Source organism: Ambystoma mexicanum, chromosome 8 (assembly GCF_040938575.1).
Source record: "Ambystoma mexicanum isolate Mex_15411 chromosome 8, UKY_AmexF1_1, whole genome shotgun sequence".
NCBI classification, from domain to species: Eukaryota; Metazoa; Chordata; class Amphibia; order Caudata; family Ambystomatidae; genus Ambystoma; species Ambystoma mexicanum.
This window is the reverse complement of record NC_090929.1, coordinates 1,371,306,634-1,371,325,957: the sequence shown is the minus strand read 5'-3', so window position 1 is coordinate 1,371,325,957 and position 19,324 is coordinate 1,371,306,634.

Genomic DNA, 19,324 nt, shown 5'->3' with positions numbered 1-19,324 from the left:
CAGCTTCTGCATCTGGCATTGGCGGCCGTGTGATCCGGCAGTCCATTCCATCGACTGCCACGGGCCCAAGGGTAGTGGTAGCTGCAGGTGCAGCTGTGGACACCGCCACCCACGCTCAGGGTCTGCCAGCGCAGGCTGCGTTGGCACTTGAGGAGCCCTTGGTAGATCTCCAACAGGCCAGGAGGGAAACCATAGGGGCAGGCCGGGCTGCTCAGACCAAGACACGTGTCCCTGGGGCAGTTATGTCATCTGCTGCCCCGAAAAGCCGGGTGTTGACAAGTGCAGGGGCAGATGCACCCAACAGTACTCCGGTTGTGAGTCTGCCAACCAGGACCATTGCGGTCAATGACCCTGCCACAGCTGATGTTGCTGCGCAGGGTCCATTAGTGGGCACCCAGCTGCCACTGACACAAGTCAGGCCTTTGGTCATCCCTCCACCTGCCACTCCCTTGGCTCAATCCACCGAACCCACTGGCCCTACTGGTCAGGGCGGCATTAGCCAGCCAGGGTCTGCGCCACAGTCCAAGAGGAGGAAGGTTGCACCTGCAGCACAGGCTGGGACCCCACACACAGCCACGACCTCCTGCACGTTGAGAAAGAAGCCTTTCTGCAAGCAGAAACTGGACTTCCTCGTGGACTACGTGCGGGGCCACAGCCGTGACATGCTAGTGGGTGCCAATAGTCAGACTATGGCTGCCCAACATGACACCCACTGGAAGCATGTTGCGGAACATGTCAGTTCATTCGGCCATGAGGTGCGCACGGTGCAAGAGTGCAAAAAGCGTTGGAATGACATCAAACGCAGCACTAAGGCTAAGCGTGCCTCTAATTACAACTTGACTCTGGTGACTGGCGGTGGGCCTGCACCAGAGGAGGAAGAGCTCACTCCGCATGAGGCACTCGTTGCAGAGTTCATACCACCTGAATTGGTCGAAGGAGTGGGAGAGATGCTGGACTTTGATGCCCAGTCCAGTGAGTGTTGATGCGTGTTTGTTGAGGACATGTGTGTTTCACTTGTGGTATGTGTTGTGCATGATTGCCACTACATGTGACGTGTACATGGTTCTGATGTGTAAGTAATGCAATGCTTCCGTCATGCATGTCTCCTCTGCCTGCATGCGGGGACTCCATGTAGGCATGCTCCCTTGCCCCTCCTCCGCCACTCTGCACCCCAGTTCCACCTTTGCACTGGTGTTCTTCAATCTTGCCAATGTGTACTTTCTTGTTCATGCGTCCTGTGTAGATGCTAACTTCCAGCGTGGAATCTGCCAGACATATGCCGTGTGGTACAGCCTTAGTACTTGATGCAGGGTATCTCACTTGTACTGTGCATAGGTCAGATGCTCCGCAGGGACATGAGTGTCCATTCATGCTCCATGTGCATTGCACGCATGCCCCTATGTGTCCTTGACTGGATGATCACTGTAACACAAGTCCTTGGTTACATACATTGCCTGCCATCTCATCAGCCTTCCCATGTCAACTGTGGCTCAGTCCTGCGTTGCACACATGTTTAGGGTCTGACAATCTGTGTGGCTCACAGGCCTCAGCCTGTTCAATGGCCAATGACTCTGTCCAACTGTTGTTGTGTCTTCTTCACACATGGGCGGAATCCAGAGTTTTCATCATGTGTCCTGCTTACTGTCCCAGCATCATTTGCAGTGTTGTCACTTGAATCACATTAAGCTGTTGATGCCAGTCAACACTGCCTGTCAATACACAGGTGTATGGTCAGCCTTTTGATACCATGCTAGGCATCCCTGCTTTGGTACTGGGGTGGAGGGGTGCTTGGCTTCTAGATATGCTACACATTGAATGCACAATGCACGTGATGTCTGAATTTGACATTGCACTGCCTTCACTTTTCCTGGCACACACCATGGAGTCCTTGTACATGTAGGTAGTGAGTGGCGTACACATTTTCTGCACTGCATAGACCCACTTTCATGTAAACTGCCACCTTTCAACAGGTCTGATCACAGAAGCAATTCAAAGTTGACCCAGCATGCATGCCAGGTTATATGTTGTGTGTCACATGTCTGCCTGATGCGTTTGCTGTCCATGTGTGTTGTGTGCTTCTGACATGTGTAGTGACCTTTTTTCTCTCTATTTTTCAGGTGAGGCGGAGGATGGTGTTGTCATGCCAGACACAGGGTTGTTACCACTACATCAACCCGGCACTAGTGGGGGTCATGGGGTGGTAGGCCACTAAAACCCCCAAGTGCTACAGTCCATCATGTCTCTGGCTGCCTATGAGTCCAGCCTTGATGACGACTCTGACGTCCATGTTCAGTTGGATGAGCATCAAATCCATGTGTCAGGGGTGAGTGATTCTGATGTGGACACTCCTCTGTCTGCGACACCTGCACTGAGGGATCAGACAGTCTTGGTTCCTCCGCCCGTGGTGGATCGGGACACAGGGTCACCCTCCACACCAGTCACTGATGTGCCTGGGACATCACGTCGACGGGGGCATGTAGTCGTGCAGCCGCGGGCGGTGCCAACACAGCGAGGACCCCCGGTCCTTGGGTCCCGCAGGGGTCAAGCCCGGCAACGCGGTCGCTGTGCGCAACCGCAGTATACTGAGTGGGAGCAAGACATGACTGCCAATTCAGAACAGCAGGGGGCAGTAATGGAGAACATCGCTGAGAGCATGGAGCGTGAGGCCCGATCTGTGCTCCCCCCTGCTAGGCAGGTGCTTCTCCAACAGCAGGCGGCACGGTCCACGGCCTGCTCGCTCAGGCTGGGCATGGCGGCCTCAGACAGGGCACGCCAGGCTGAAATGTCGTCTCTGCGTCAAGCAATTGCTGCTCACGCAGAGCCGCACATGGATGCCCTGAGGGAGGAGTATGCTTCCCTCAGATCCACTCTGGGTGTCCTTATGATGTCCCAGAGGCAGCAGGCAGAGGAGAGGTTTGCACAGCTTGAGCGTACCATCTCGGCTGAGCTACAGGCTTGCCGGGAGGTGCAGCGGTTGTCCAGCCAGGCCTTGCAGGAGGGACTCCGTGTTACACGTGCTACCTTGCAAGAGGAAGCACGTGTATCACGTGAGGTTCTGCATGCAGACCTGCGTCACATCGCCACACAGAACCAGGCTCACCCGTCCGGCAGACTTCCTGCCGATGAGGGGCAAGCTGCGGCTAGGAGTGGCCAGGCTACTGTGCCAGGTCCTCCTTTACAGGATGAGCCAGACTCGGACGACCATCTATCTCCCACATAGGTCGGGCTGTGCAGGCGTTGAGCCCATGGACGTTTTTTTTTTGGCTCAGCATCATCGCATGTGGATGTTGACCAGCACCCTGTACCTCCCCCCTCATGGGTGCCTCCCCTCCCCCCGGTCGTATGTGGCCATTTTTGATTTTTCTTTTAGTTTAGTTAGTTAAGTTTCTGTTTGATAGTTAGTTTAATTAGGTAATGTAGGTTTTCCATAGTTAGTGTAATTAGTTAATATAATTTAAAAGTGCTTGTCTATTGTGCTTTCATGTGACGGTGCGGTGCTTTGTGGCTTTTGAAGGCATCCACTGTCTGTTCCAGCTGGGCCCTTCAGGCTTGTCTTGTGTATGTGTTTGCTGCTTGGGGTCCTTGACTCACATATGCCACTCCTACCTCCCTTATCCATGGGCTCGCAAGGATGGTTCGGTGTCACAAACTTTTACACAAGGGCTTTGGACTGTCATATCTGTGGCATGTCTGGTGCTGTGTGACTTGTGTTTACACCACTAGTGGGGATGATTTTGGTGTTATTGTCCACTGTTCAGCTTTTGCTAGATGGGGTGTTTCATGATTGATGTGTACATTCATTGCTATGCATTGTGTAGTATGTTTCTAATCTTTACTGTACACGTGCTTGTTGCAATTCATGCTGTAGATATTGTTCCACACTTTGGATGTGAAAGACGGACTGATGGTGTGATTTATGATGTGACTCTCTGACATGGTCAAGTAATGAGATGCCTGAAGAGACATACACAGATGACTTTGAAGCATTAATCATGTGTTTCATGCCCTTTCTGCAGGGGGATGAGCCTCCAGAGCACCTTTGCCAGCAGACATGTCCCATTGGACGACGGAATTCTGGACACGTTTGTTGGTGCCCACATGCACATGTGTGCACAAGCAGAGGCACAGGGATTGCAGACCTACATCCTAGAACTGCTGACGTGTTCCAAGGAACTCCAGGCAAGGTGAGCAGCACAGGGGGGCCACAACACAGCAAAGCTTGCACCAGGCGAGTTGCACATGCAGGCTTAGTCACAGCACTGAGGGTGAGCTTGGACGAATATTGGTGTTGAAGCACACAGTGCAGCTCAGATGTGTTGGTGGACTGATGGCTGTTGATTGTAAGGTTGTCTGGGACACCTGCAGGGGCAGTGGCACATACTCTCCTGTACACCAAGGTCCATCGAGGCACTTGTATCAACCATGTAGACTTCCGAGACATGGAAAGGGGCAGCTCACAGGGACATACAGCAAGGGACATACTCGGGTGCAGTGCATTTCTTTTCCATGTACATTATGATAAATGCACTGCCGACTTCGTTTCGGTCATGGTGGTACACAACTTGTTCTGAAGTCATGGCTTGCTATATGGGTATGTCTGCTTACCCAGGGAACATTGCATGTTGTGTGAATTGTGACACATTGGTGTTCCATTTGCCGCGCACCCACCGGCAGCTGACTTACTGCATTTACTGTGTATGACCCATCACAGGGGTAATGTTATATATGGGTACGTAGCAGCTACACCAGATTGTCTGTTTGTAGAGTAGTTTGTTGCTATGGGGCATGTTTGGTGTTGTGTTTTTGTGTAATTGGCATGTACAGGTTGTTGACTGTGGCTCTCTTTGCAGCATTGCAGTGCTCCTGTAACCGGACCTGAGAGTGCGCAGGCAGGAGGCCAGCACTCAAAACCAGAGCTAAGTGTCATGTTGTTTTTCTATCAAACTGCTCTGCATAGGCTTGCTGGGGGGTGCACTAATGCATGGATGTATGTGTAATTCAATTTTGTATGTTTTCTTCCCCCTAATCACCCGGAATCCTATGCAATTTTGAACCCTGTACCCTCTACCCGGTGTTCCTGCTTCCCGTACCTATCCAAGCAACGTTCCCTAACCCTCTTTCCCCGCTGGGGTTGAGGATGCCTGTGTAAGCCCCAAACTTGCAGGCGCCAAAACCCTAGAGGGGGTGGTTGGTTCGTGCCACTCCTAAGCCTGGACTACAGAAGGCCATGACAATGATGTCCAAGTTTGTTTGGATTGTGTATGTGTTCATGCAGGTAGTACATTTTCGTGCATTCCCTACTTTCATGTGTCATTCCTCCTCCCCTCTCCTGCCACTCATTCCAGTTATCCAGTGTGCCAACACCTGTCCCGACTGCATATCCCTGAACCTCCTTCCCCACCAGGGTCTCAGGGGCCTGTGTGAGTTTGACCTTGCAGGCACCCGGGACACGGTGGGGGTGGTTGTTTCGTGACACTCCCGCGCCTGTACACGGGACCTGTGACGGTACACATCCGTTCATGGTGCATCATTCTATGTTATGTACCACACATGGTTCACATCCTGTTGTGACATTGTTTTACTGTGCTACCTTGGTTGTTGCATTATTGTGGTAGTACTTGGCCTTTGTGAGGTACTGCTACGTCAAGTCATCTACTGGAGGGTGTTCTGGTTCGTTTTTATGCCTTGGATTTTGTGATTTTGGAAATGAGTGTGGATTCTGAGGGTGCAGGCACCTTTTTACACACAAGGTGGGAGATGGTGACGAAGGGTAAAGGTGATCCTGTGGCCAGGTGGAATTGAGGGTTGAAGGCTCCATGACCCAGGTGCAGTTGTTCAGTGGGTCATGGTCATTTGTGAGGGAGGGGGTGGGGGTTGTTGTTGATAGTTGCCTTGCCCTGCAGTGTGATGGGAACCCTGACATTGTAATGGTGGTATCCTATGTACATGTTGTGTTCTGCTGATCAATGCCTGTTCATGTGTTGTGTTTACCTTTCAGGTGCGAGGGGATAGTTGTGGTTTGACATGCTGGGGTGTACACATGGTGAATGTTCACATGTGATATGTAGAGAACTCTGATGGTCACTTGATTGCACATGCATATGTTGAGTGCATGTCCTTGCTGACCCACAAACATGCACTCTGATGCACTACATGTACTACCACCCTTGAATATCCACGTGTACACTGTTTGCCTTCTGGTGCCCTCTGTGTCCCTGCAGCACATGTTCTGTGACCAATTATAGATCCTGTACATGCCTAATTTGCTTTTTGATGTGGTCTGTTGCTTAGATGTGATGCTCAGGGTGTGCATCACACACAATGGCTGTTCACTGTGCTGTGCGCTGAGCAGTGTGTTGCAGGAGTAGGACCCAGCACACAGAAGCTGCAGTGTTGATTTTGCAATGCACAATGTGCATGTAGACAGGCATTCATTGTTATATTACGTCTAAAACTCTAGTAATGCATTTGGAAATGACTTATTTGGGTGGGAGGTTGTTGGTCAGTCATTTCATCTGATTCCAGGTCAGGCATCATTGTCTGATGCCACTGTACATTTTGGACATGGCAATGTGTACCTTATTGTTACTGTGTTGGTGTATGGGTATTGCTTGCCATGTCATGTTGTGGTTTGGGAGGGTTTGAGTGACATAACAGTGATGGCCATGGCCTGTTTTGCAGGTGTGTGTGATTCACACCTTGCATGTCAGGGTCATCCGCTTCTCAAAGCAACTAGCTGGGGGTAGATCTCTCTCCGCGGCAGGGCCCTCCCTCTGGAACAGCCTTCTTGCCTCACTGGAACTTGAGGAGAACCATCTCCGGTCCGGGAAGCACCTCACGTCCTTCCTCTTTGCTTCTGCTTTCTCTCTGCCTCTCCCTTGCAAAATTCTTCACTGGAACTGCACTGGATCTGCAACTGGGCCACTCTCACCGACCTCGGTCCCTGGCCCAGCCACTCTCCACTTGCACTGCCTCCCGGCAACCCCTGCACTGCGGTACTGTCTCTCTAGCCCTACAGCCCCCCCTTCCCAGCACTTGTCTGCACTTACCTTTGCAGTTGCCACCTTCTGGCCTATGTATTTGTTTTTGGGTCTACTTACCCTGTACTGCACTCCCCCCCTCCCCTTCCCCTTGCACTTTTCCCTTCCCCCTACCCCTGCACTTGCACAATCTAAATGACACCTGGCCTAGTAGTACCGTTGTCTGTCTTCCCTTGTTCCCCCCTCCCTGCCTCATCGCACCTTGAAATACTTGTGTATAGGCCATATCATGTCATGTCATATGTGTGCCTTTTGGTCACACAGGATAGCTTGTGTTTAAGTAGCCAGGGATGCAGACAATGTGGCACTTCCATGGCAACTATCTCAGGGTGGTAGTGTTGTGACAGTTGACTGTCTCTTTGTCATCATCGATTGTTACCTGGTATGTGCCAGGCCTGTGTGCACTCTGCAGGGGTGGGAGTTTAGGTGAAAAATGTGGCCACAAGCTGGGTCCGGGCTTCCTCGCCATGTACCCTGTCCCCTCCCATGGGTAGCGCCTGTGCCTGTGGTTGGGGATGTGGGGGCACCACCATGTCCACCGGGACGCCCTGCCGTGTTGCAACATTGTGCAGGACACTTGCTGCCACAATGATCCTGCACACTACTGGTGGTGCATAGAGTAGCTGCCCGCCAGAGCGGTCAAGGGAGCGGAAACGTGACTTGAGCACTCCGAATGTGCGCTCCACTATGGCCCTGGTTGCAATATGGGCGGCGTTGCATCTTACCTGGGGTGGTGTGGTGGGGTTCCGGATTGGCATCATCATGTGGTTGCTCAGAGCGTAGGCACTGTCCCCTGGGGAGGTGTAAATGGTTGTGATTATTGGGGTTTGTTTATTTGTGTGTGTGTGTGTGTGTGTGACATGCATGCATGTGCAAGGGCATTTGTACTCACCTAGGAGCCATGTGTCGCCATGCTGCCCAGCTTCCAGGGCCCGGCTCAGGGCGGACATTCTGTATATGAAACTGTCATGGGTGGAGCCAGGGTAGTTTGCATAGACAGAGGTGATGATTCCCTTTGCATCCCATACCACCTGTACATTGATGAAATGCCAGTGCTTGCGGTTTCGGTAGATGTGCTCAGTGGCCCTAGGTGGACGTAGGGCCACATGGGTGCAATCTATGGCACCGAGCACTTTGGGGAAGTGTGCCACCCTGAAAAAATCCAGGACAACGGCCTGCCTTTCTGCGGGTGTTCTGGGCATGTATATGTGCCTGCGGACTGAGGGGCGCACTGTCATGATTGCCAGTACCTGGTGTAGGCAGCATGACTGCGTGGCCTGTGAGACCCCCCCACTATGGCAGTAGTCTGCTAAAATGACCCAGAGGCCAAAAAATGCAGGACATTGAGCAGCTTCTCCAAGGGGCTCAATGCTTGGGAGCAAAGGGTGGGGGATGTAAGGTCATCTTCCCACTCCCTGACCAGGTCTAGGATGATGTGGGGTGGAAACCTATACCTGCCATAGACCTGGTCGTCAGGCATCCCAAAAAGGCTTGTCCGTGGTGCGAAAATGCGTGCCCTGGCTATTCTCCTCCTCCTGCGGTGTCCCACGATCAGTGCTGCGACAAATGGGGCATTCATCGTAGCTGTATATAAGTGTTTGTTGTTTGCGCGCACTTTTATGCTGTGTGCGGGGACGCTTCCGCCTGCCTTCGTGTGGCGGACGCGTTGATGCCTGTGTGCGTCTTTTGCCGTGCGTGGGTTTCCCGTATTCGGATCCATGAATACGGGTTGTTCGCGTGCGTGTGGGCGTTCCGTGTACTTCCCTGCAGTACTTCCCCAGTTACGCCTTCTTTTTCACGCGTTATTCCCCATTCCGCGTGTTATGCCCACTGTTCGGCCCACTTTGGTTGTGTGCGCCGAGCTATGTGCGCTTTTGCTGTGCGCGTAGCGCACGCCATGTATGCCTGCGTGCGCCATGGCTGGATTGGGCGCACGGACAGCGGGAAACACGCGTAGCATCTTCCTTGAATCGCACACGTGCGCGTGCGCTGCGTTTCTCGCGCTTGCGCTACCTTGCGCCTGCTTGCGCATGGATTTTCGGCGCACGTTTGTTCCATGAATCGGCCCCATAATGTCTCTCAGTATTTGGTTGAGTTCTGCATTATTTCTCGGGTCTGTCAGGAAAGTTCTGACATCAGTTTGTCTCCTTACAGGATGTGGACATTCTTCACTCAAATAGTAAAAAACGAGGCTAACCAGTCTATCTGCATGATCCAGTGACAGGGGCATCAGTATTTCCCCCATTGTACTCAGGAAGCTGAAGAATTTGTTCAGTGATAACTATAAGCAATCTTCTCACAACTGGGACATTCTTAGGATCTTGCAGGAAAAAAGGAATGCAAGTAGTAGTCCTCCCCACCAGCATCGGATATGCGCACAATACAAACTCGAGAAAAGCAGGAATGATCTGTGAAACGTCATTGGGCATCACCATAAGCACCTCCAAAGACAAAGTGAGTAAGAAAGGAATCAGGATACTGCTCTCTTTTCCAATTGTCGAACAAGAATTCCAATTCTGGCATACTCTTCTATTTGCTCAAGGCTTAAATGTGTCTCAGTCCAATGTCAACAAGCTCTTGTGGCTCAGGAACCAATATCTTCCCTTAACCCTTTAACTGCCATGGGTATTTCCCCCCAGTGCCAAGGCCTTTTTTGGTGGTTTCGGTATGTGGCCATTCAATGCCATGTAACTTTTTTGTTACATGAGATATCTTGGCCAAATTTTGCTCCTTTTTTCCCACATGTAGGCGGTCGTAATGCCAACCAGGAATCCTAGGTTGCTGTCGGGGGGTGAGAGAAAATAAGCAAAAAGGGTCAAAATATTGGGTTTTTTCAAAAAATGCCAATAAAATGATGTACAAAGAAGCCTGTGTTTTTTTCCTTGTAAGAGCTAGGAACAAATGGTTTGCTGTGCTGAGTTCCCCAATTCAATTTCCTGGCTTTCAAGAACAGGTTGAGTGGAAACAAAAAAAAATAATTGGACATGCATGGACGGAATGGAAAAAAATGGTAGGAAAGCCGAATTGGAGTACAGAAAGGCATATATTTCTGAAAAGTAGACAAAATTCCAAGTTTAGGAAGGGGTGATTTGCGTAGGTCAGGCAAAAACTAGGTAGGGGAAAATGCCATAGATTGGGGGAAAAGCGGGAAAATGACTGAAAAAAAGGTATGTGTTGGAAATGGTTGGCTTGGTATGGCAATGGCTTCTATGAATTTTGAGAAAAGCAATGCTCCGCTACATTCCCCCCGACTCTTGCAGTTAGGAAAGCAAACATTTTTTGTAGTGTTTTACAAAACAAGCATTACCACAAGCCAAACACTGAGCCATGGTACACAGGAGTTTTATGCTCACGGCCTGAACCGACGCTTTTAGCATGTGTAAATCAGGAAAACCAATGTGGTGAGGAACGGCAAGCATCCATTTTTTGAAAGACCACAGGCAGACCTTTTCAAGGGTAGGTGACTTGTGACGGTTAGAAAAGTGTATGGTGCCTAAAGCTGCGACTAAATGTAGGTCACATTTGGGAAATGAAAGGGTTGTGTGACAAAGGGCACCAGCAAATGGGTCAAAACGTTATGAAAACCACACAAACACAACAAATGTTATACCTTCCTGCGTTCCCACAGGAATCCCGATGAAAACGGTACCTAACATGTGTGGGTGCACCTACCTGGGCGCCAAGGGGAAAGCCTAAAACACAGGTAACCCCAAGTCTGTTTCGACACCTGGGTTTGACACTTTCTCCAGACAAGCACAGCATACAGATATGGGCCTCGGGTGTCCAAGTCACAAAGGAAAACAGGGAACCCCATGCATTTCCGAAAAGAGGACACCTGTGGGAATCCGCAGAGGTATGATTTGCGCAAATCGGCCCAGAATTTATTACAGCTTTTGATTGCTTCCAACTTGAATTTTAGGATTTCAAATTGTTTCTTGGTATTACGTCATTGCTTGTGTTTGTGTGCAACTATCCAAAGTGGCTCCCATAATCATTTATTGCAATTTCAGCACTTTTGACCATATTTGGTGTTTTTGCCCATTCCATTTTAAGATAACTTTAAAAGCCATTCTGACAGCTTAACAGTCAATTCCGTTTTCTCTTGCGTTTGAAAGGGGGAAAGTGGGATTGATATTCTGTTGAATTCTGCCATTTCTGAAAACCTGTTCTCTCCTACTATCTCTTTACAGGGGTTGAGGGGTGTACAGGGGGAACCTTTAACCACAGTGCTATCTGATCTGAACACACACTCAAAAGTATTCTTTATGTGCTGAATTGTTTTGCTCACTACTACTCCTTGTGTATTAAAGAGATTAGTGTGTGTTACATCACCCCATTGGTGATTATTGTGTACCCATTAAAACATAGTGTGATTAAATTGTAAATACATAAATACATATTTTAACTTTTGCAAACCAGCCTGATTCCTGGTTCAGTGTGACCGGGAGGGGGGGGGGGGGGGGGGGGGGTGGGTTCCAGGAGAGGGGCGTGATATGAGTGGTATATCGTTCAGAATAAAGAACTTTTGGACAAAAATAAATAAGGATTTCAGTTGTGCGTTGCTAGGCGTTGTCTTGGGTGTGTGCCGGATTGAAATCACTTACAAAGGCATAGAGGGCAATAATAGCTCTGGGAGAAGGGTATCAGCTAACACAAGTGTCAGACGAGGAGCTGTTTTCACAGGCAAAAGGAAACAGCGAGGTTATGAAACTCAGAAAGGCGAGTTTGGATGAGCCAAGGCCATATCAGACTGGGGTGAGCTGACATTGGATACAAATCATTTGAAAGAACAAAACTCCCGTTCAGAAGGCATGGACTAAACAGGAAGATGCCAGTGGTCTATTAAAAAATAGTGTTTTAATACACTGAAAGCTCAATTTCGTGGTCTTTGGTCACGTGGGGAGGAGAAGTTGGATGAGCATGATGGTCACACCTACGCATGAGGGCAGAGCATGCCTTCACTCCCCTGAATTACCCGGAGCAAAGAACATGTTCAAGGCCGAGTTCAAAGACCTAATTGACAGTGGACCACTGAGGTGATGATGGATATGCTAGTTGGCGGGAAACTATGGTTAAGACAAGCTCATCTGCACTTGGACTTTCAGCCTGCGTACCGCCAACATAGCTTGAGAGGGTACTGACGATGGTTGGAAAGTAACCAATGATAGAAGACCGCATGATCAAGGGTCCTATAGTTGTGTAGCTATTTAGACGTCATATATTTAGTGACGTTCATGATGACATATTTTAAGGGAAGGGTTTAGTTGCCCCACCTGATGTTAAGAAACAAATAATTTTCTTCCACTGCCCTAAACGAGTATGGATCATATACCTAGATGATCCTTGTAGAACCTATCACACTCACCATTAGGTTTTTGTAGTTTGCCACGTAGGATGACGTTAGTAATACACAGGTCAAACGTCACCTATGATGATCTTTTACTTTTAAAAAATGTAATTTTTTATTAAATGCTTTGAGAAGTCTCGAAAGAGGTCATGATGAAGGATGTCTGTGGATATACATTGTACTCCCTGTTTTAGATAATTGATATTAAAACAGTATATTTTGCCAACTGTCTGAGTTGTTTCTATTATTGTACTGAGTAAACTCTGCATCCAGCGTCCATCTCTAAGGTATTGCTAACCCATCTTAAAGGGCTGAGAAGGAACCTCAGTTCACATGGTAGCAGAGATTGGATGGTTAGATATACCCATCGAGAAAAGTAAGCTTTGGGGCCACGGCAATATCACACAACCTCGGCCATTCGGATGGCAGGATGTGAAGCTCCGTGTAGATAGCGGTTTTAAAGTAAATTAAGACTTGTACAAGCTAGGGTAAGACGGGTTGCCCGGTTCCCACAATAAACCCTCCCGGCATCTACAGGAAGCTGAACGAACGGAATGTTGGAAGAAGCTACTGAAAAGGCGTGCGATCCTGAGAATCGGAAGTTGAAAAAACACAAATGGTGAGTAAAAAGTGAGGCAGGTGGCAAAAGAGTGAATGGGCAGTGGGTAAAGAGAACAATAGGGGAAAATATATAACGGAATGAGGTAGGGGGGCTGCTTACTAGGTAAGCGGCCCCCCTGGCCCCAAAGCATGGGGCCACAGTGCTGGAGACCCCTGGGGGCAGATGATCACTGCCCCCAGGGGTGAAAATAAAAAAATAAAAAATGAAAAAAATCGAGGGATGGGGGAGGTGGGTATATGATGCTTTGTTAGTCACGGATCAGCGCAGAGCGCTCGATCCGTGACCAATAACCCACTGGACCACCATGGATTCGTTTGTGACGTGGGGGGAGGGGGGCTGCTTCAAGTAAGCAGCCCTCTCCCCCTGGCCCCCAAAGCATGGGGGCACATATGTACACAACTGTGGGGGCAGATGGCTGATCATCTGCCCCCAGGGAAGGGGCGCAAAAATAAAAATAAAAAAAATAAATAAATAGAACGGGGATGGGGGGTGGGGGGGTTTTGTTCTTTGCCACGATTTGTATCCAATGTCAGCTCACCCCAGTCTGCTATGGCCTTGGCTCATCCAACCTTGTATTTCCGAATTTCACCCTTGTTAATTCACTTCTTTTCTAACTGCGCCACACTTGGAAACTGGGAAAAGCAACTTTCCTTCTTTGTACATAGTGGAAACATCCATCATATATAAATAATATATATATATATATATATATATATATATATATATATATATATATATATATATATATATATATATATTGCATGGACGCGATAGAGTCCATGTAGTTATGGTTAAGTTGCCGTTTCATAGGAAGAGCATTTTTTGGGTGGCTTATAACTTCGCTGCCTCTGGACAAAACAAGTATATGGCCCACTCTGAATATTTTCACAGAGTTTGGAGAAGTTTGGTCCAGGGGGGGCAAAGTTATAGGGGTTATAGACATAATGGGAAAAAACTTTGAGAACGCCTACGGCCCAAACCGCTGGACGGATTTACACCAAATTTGCGGCAGGAGTGGGGGCTTGGTCCCGAAAACGTGTTTTTGCAAATTTAGTGTAAATCCGTCCAGTAGTTTTTTTAAAAATGACCAAAATGTAAGGCAAAAAAATTAGTGATATCTCCGTTCGCTCCTCGGACGGACTTCCCAGTTCGCTCCGCGGACAGTGCCCTGATTGACCGAGCGGATTGTGCGATGTCTGCGGACATCCGACGTGTTCGCTGATGGGATGGCGTGGGGCGTGGAGCGCGTCAGATTTTTGGTGGGGCCCGACATCTTGCATTCGCGGATGACCACGGACAGCGAGGTGAAACTTGGTTTAAAAATTGTATTAAGTGGAGTGTGTTGGTGTGTAAGAGTGTTTGGGGAGGGTGGGGGAGTATGAGATAGGTGCAATGTTGGTTTTTTTTATGTGCTAGACGCTTTCGTTGTGTTCGATTTGTCTGCGGACAACACGGCTGTTCTGAAATGTTCGTAAATAAACAGAATGGATTCGATGTCAAGCTGAAAGTGTTCTAAGAACACTCGTGGGGTCCTGGAATGTTCGCAGGGGGTGTCCAGAAGACGTTGTCTGTTGTGTTCGTTGGCAAGCTGAAAGTGTTCTAAGAACACTCGCGGTGTCCTGAAATGTTCGTACATAAAGAAAAGGGGGGTGTCCTGAGGACGCTGTCCGTATCGTCCTCTGGCAAGTTGAATGTGTTCTAGGAACTTACTTGTGTCCGCGGACATTAAAATGGTTGCAATGCTTGAATCTCTGGGTGTGATATGCTGCGGTGGTTGTGGCCAGGGTATAGAATGTTGGGTGCATGGCCATTTGGCCATGCACAGAAGACTCTATCCCCTGGCCACAACCACCGCAGCATATCACACTCATATGCCATGCACCCAAGAATCTATGCCCTGGCCACAAGCACTGCAGCATATCACACTCATAGTGGCTTATAACTTTGGGTCAAAAACAAATTTATAAGGAACAATGTTATAAGCCAGTATGGGTGTGATATGCTGCGATGGTTGTATTCATCATGTTATACTTACTATTTGGTTTAGTAACGGGAGTCCATGTTTTTCTTGTTCATTTCTGTGATAAAAGAAAATAGCATGTTAGTATTAGTATTTTATAAAGACTTATTACATTGTAAAATCAACATTTTCTTCTTTTTTGTTTACCTCATATTTAGTAGATGACAAACCAGAGTACTGTGCGATTTGCTCAGTTTCTGTGTTTGTTGCTAAAATCACTGGGTCTGTGGGAGAAAAAAAATCCATGGTGGATTAAAAAAAAACCTTTTTCTGTTATGCTACAGTTTATTTGTTTGTTTGTTTTCAGTGTTTACTTGTTGTTTCTGGCTAATGCTTTATACATTTGATTGTTCTAGTTTTTGGGAGCAGTAAGATATTAGGTATTTGTTTGGATATTGTAAAAGTTTGGAGCAGTTAGATACCAGTAGGCGTATTCTAACTGTTTATTTTTTTATATAATTTCGTGGCATTGATTTATCTGTTTGGATATTTCTAAATTTTGGGACAGTTAGATACCAATTGGCGTATTCTAACTGTCTATTTTTTTCTCTATTTGAGTGGTATTAATTTATCGGATTAGTTGTTGTAGCATCTTTGGGCAGTTAGATAGCTTTTGGAATATTGTGACAGTTTATATTTTTTTACTACAAGTGTACTTAAGGTTTAAGTACAGTTTAGTTATCAAATTTTGGTTTTAAGAACATTTAATAAGCGTTTGTAAGATTTGCTGGTAATCTCTGCTTTAGAGTAATGGTACTATCATTACATTCAAACCATCCACATTTCTTTTTTATATATGCAGTGTAGTGCCCTAAATTGGTTGTGGCTCCTTCATGGTAGATTATACCTATTGTTGTGAAGGTTTTCCTACCAAGTGATATTTGACCATGTGTGAATCCAGTCAGCTTGCAGTTGTTTTTGGTACCATCTGCATTGTAACATAGAAGCATTAGTATTACATATTTACTATGTGTTTGTATTACTAACGTGGAGCGATTAGCTGAATTGCAGGTCGAAAATAATCTACCATGGTTTGCATTTTGTACAAGTTGCTGAAATGGAACGGATTCACAATTAGGTATTGATATATACACAAAGCGTTCATTGGGGATTTGTTCTTGTGTCACATTGTTGCAGAGAGTGCATGTATGTTTCCACATGTATGAAATCTGGAAGATTTCATTTATAGGTATGTTTTTGTTTTCCAGTACTAATAGTAAGTACATTAGAAATTCTTGTGTATCTTCCTGTGATTTTATAGTGAATTTCACCATTCCAGCACAGTAGTCCAATTGTTGTCTTATTCCATAAACACTATACGTGTTGTCAGGATTATTTGCTGCATTTCTGTGAAGTACTAACATTTGCAAACACAATGGGTCTGTACTGTGTAAGTAAATGTTCTCAACAATTGGTGGTAATTGAAATAGAATATTCATTGCTACATTTGCGAAGCAACTTACACCATCTATATTCGAGAGTTTAAATGGACCAGGTAGTTCTGTATCTGACTGCTTTTTTTGGAGTTTGTCTTCCTTCTTTGAATAAGCACCTGGTTTACTTTCCCTAATTGATTCTTTTTTGCTTGTGGCACTTGATGAAGTATTACTTTCTTTTACTCTCTTTGGAGGTGACATCCTGTTGCTTTTCTGTTTGATTTATTTTTCTTTTGTAATGTTTTACTTTTTGAGGAACAGAATATGTGTTTAGATGGGGAGTGTATAGTGAACGAAGTCTATTGTATTCTAAAATGCAAGGAATATCAGTGTTTATTTTACTTGCATCAAAGTTGATTAGAAATAGACCGTCAAGTGTACGTAAGCGTGATAGTGCTACGTAGCTCATGCCTTCTTTAAAGACTGTGTTACCAATGTCTATCATTGCTTTGTATAGGGTAATTCCTTGTGATTTATGAATGGTGACTGCGTATTCAAGAGTTAGAGAAAATTGTTCTCTGCGTACATACATGTCTTTGAAGAGAAGAAATCGAGCTGTTGAGCGTCCTATTCTTTTTACTTCTGAAAGTTTGTCAAAGAGAATATTGACAAACTGAATTTTGTTGTTACGTGGGTATGTTTGAAAGCCAACAACTGTACCCAGTGCTCCATTAACTAGTCCTTGGCCCACGTTAAGGTTACGTTTCAGCATTACTCTGCAATTTAAAGATAATTTTAATATCTTTTCCAAGCCTGCTGTGTTTGAAATTGATTTTTCTAAACTATTTAGTCTTGTTGTGGCTTGGCCACACATGGGTAGTGTCATTCCATGCACATTTAGTTTGTCTGTGGTGCTAATTTCCATTATTGGTTGCATTTCTTTACTTAACATTATTTCATCGAATTTGAAACAGCATGCAAGAGTTGGCATTAAGGCCATACAATTGGCATTTTGGTGGGCTAATTGTTCCATAACATCTGTAGCACATGCATTATCACCATAAAGTGCATGAATGTGCCGGGTTTTCAATATTGCTTCTGCTTCTTTAGAAAGTATACCAACTCTGATACTTTTTAAGATGTTGGCATAAGTGAGATCTGCAGATTGCCGCATGTTTTCTGTTAATTCTCTGTATTGGAAATGTTGCCAAAGGTTGACATTTCCAATGCTGCCAACAGTTTTATGGCAGAGTTTGTGTCCTAATGTTTTAAAAATAGGCTCACCTTTTATTGGTGTCAATTGAAGAAGATCTCCGAAAACAATAATGTGTTTTCCTGCAAAGAGCTCTTCATAGTTTGTTTTGAGTACTTCTTGTAATCTGAGGTGAATCAAAGCCAACATTTAGTTGGACACCATGCTCACTTCATCTATTAGTAGCATTTTCATTTGTTTCAATACTCTGCGTAGTTCCATTGCAGCTTCTGCAGAAGGTTTGTAATAATCTAATTTGTTTGGATGTTCTACTGGCAGGAGTAGTAATCGGTGTAAAGTGACACCACCTATGTTGTAGGCAGCTAAACCTGTGGAGGCAGTGACAACAGCTGACAGTTTGTTGTTTGTCAATTCTTGAAGGAACTTACTGATGATTTTGATTAGGAATGTTTTGCCAGAACCAGCTTCACCACTGACATACAATAGTACAGGTTTGTAATTTTGACAGGTGCATTCTTTGTTTTCATGCTGTACACCATGTGCAATTTCTTTTGGTACTTCTAGAAAAATGCTACGTTGCTCATTGTTTAGCTTTGATTGTAGTATAGTTAAGTCTTCTTTATCTTCATACTGACACATGGTGTTTTCTACTTCTATCATAGCTAATTCTGCCTCATTTGTTATTAGTGGGTCTCCCAGTGGTTCTTGGCTTCCTGTGACAGAAGGTTGACTACTGTCAGGAGTGTCCTTATCTAGTTGGGCCTGGAGTTCATCTTCGGGTTGCTGTTCATTGTGCAACATTGTTTTGTACTGTGCAAAGTTTACATCAGTTATACTGCTGTCATTTGCTTTGAAAGCGTCTTCATATGAGTCATAGTTATCTAGTATTTCTTCTTCTTTTCTCCATGGTTTAAAGAGTTGTAGCAGGGACATGTAATATACTTCTTTATGTTGAGGAGTCTTTAATGACAATTTGATATGATTAATTAAATTTGGTTTGGTGAGTTTTACTGAGCTGCCTTCACAGTTTGTCACTTTGTATTTACGGTTTTGTTAATCAGGTTTTATATTATTTTTGCATGTGTAGTTTTGGGCTATGTGGTATAGACACGTGGGCCTCATTACGACCCAGGCGGTAAGGGTTTTACGGCGGCGTAAACAGCGCCGACCCTTACCGCCTGAGTACGAGGTCCCTTAGCGCCATGGCGGATTTAACACCTGCTTTTAGCAGGTGTTAAAATCCATGGCGCTAAGGGACCATGGAGTTAATTACGCCACCGTAATTTACGGTGGCGTAATTAACGCCTTCCCCACTCCCATTATGCCCTATGGGGCAAAAATGGGAATGGGGAAGGGTAAATGGGGATTGGGGACTTACCGCCCCGCCAAGGTCGGAATGGGGCGGTAAGTCCGCCAACCACCATGGCGTAAACGTAGTTTACGCCATGGTGGTAAAGTCACGGCCCAGGCGGTAACTTACCGCCTGGGTCGTAATGAGGCCCATGGTTTCCAAAGTGATACTCCTGTTTGGGTAGTATGTGTCCAATAAATTGTTTTTTAAAATGTCTTGGCTGTTGGGATCATGTTTGGCTATTGTTTCGATATCTTCGTATGATTTTAGAACTCTTTTTCTAGATTTAGCTGGACCAAGACTTAGCCATACTATATTTTCAGACTTACCATACAATGCAGTACCAGTTAATCGA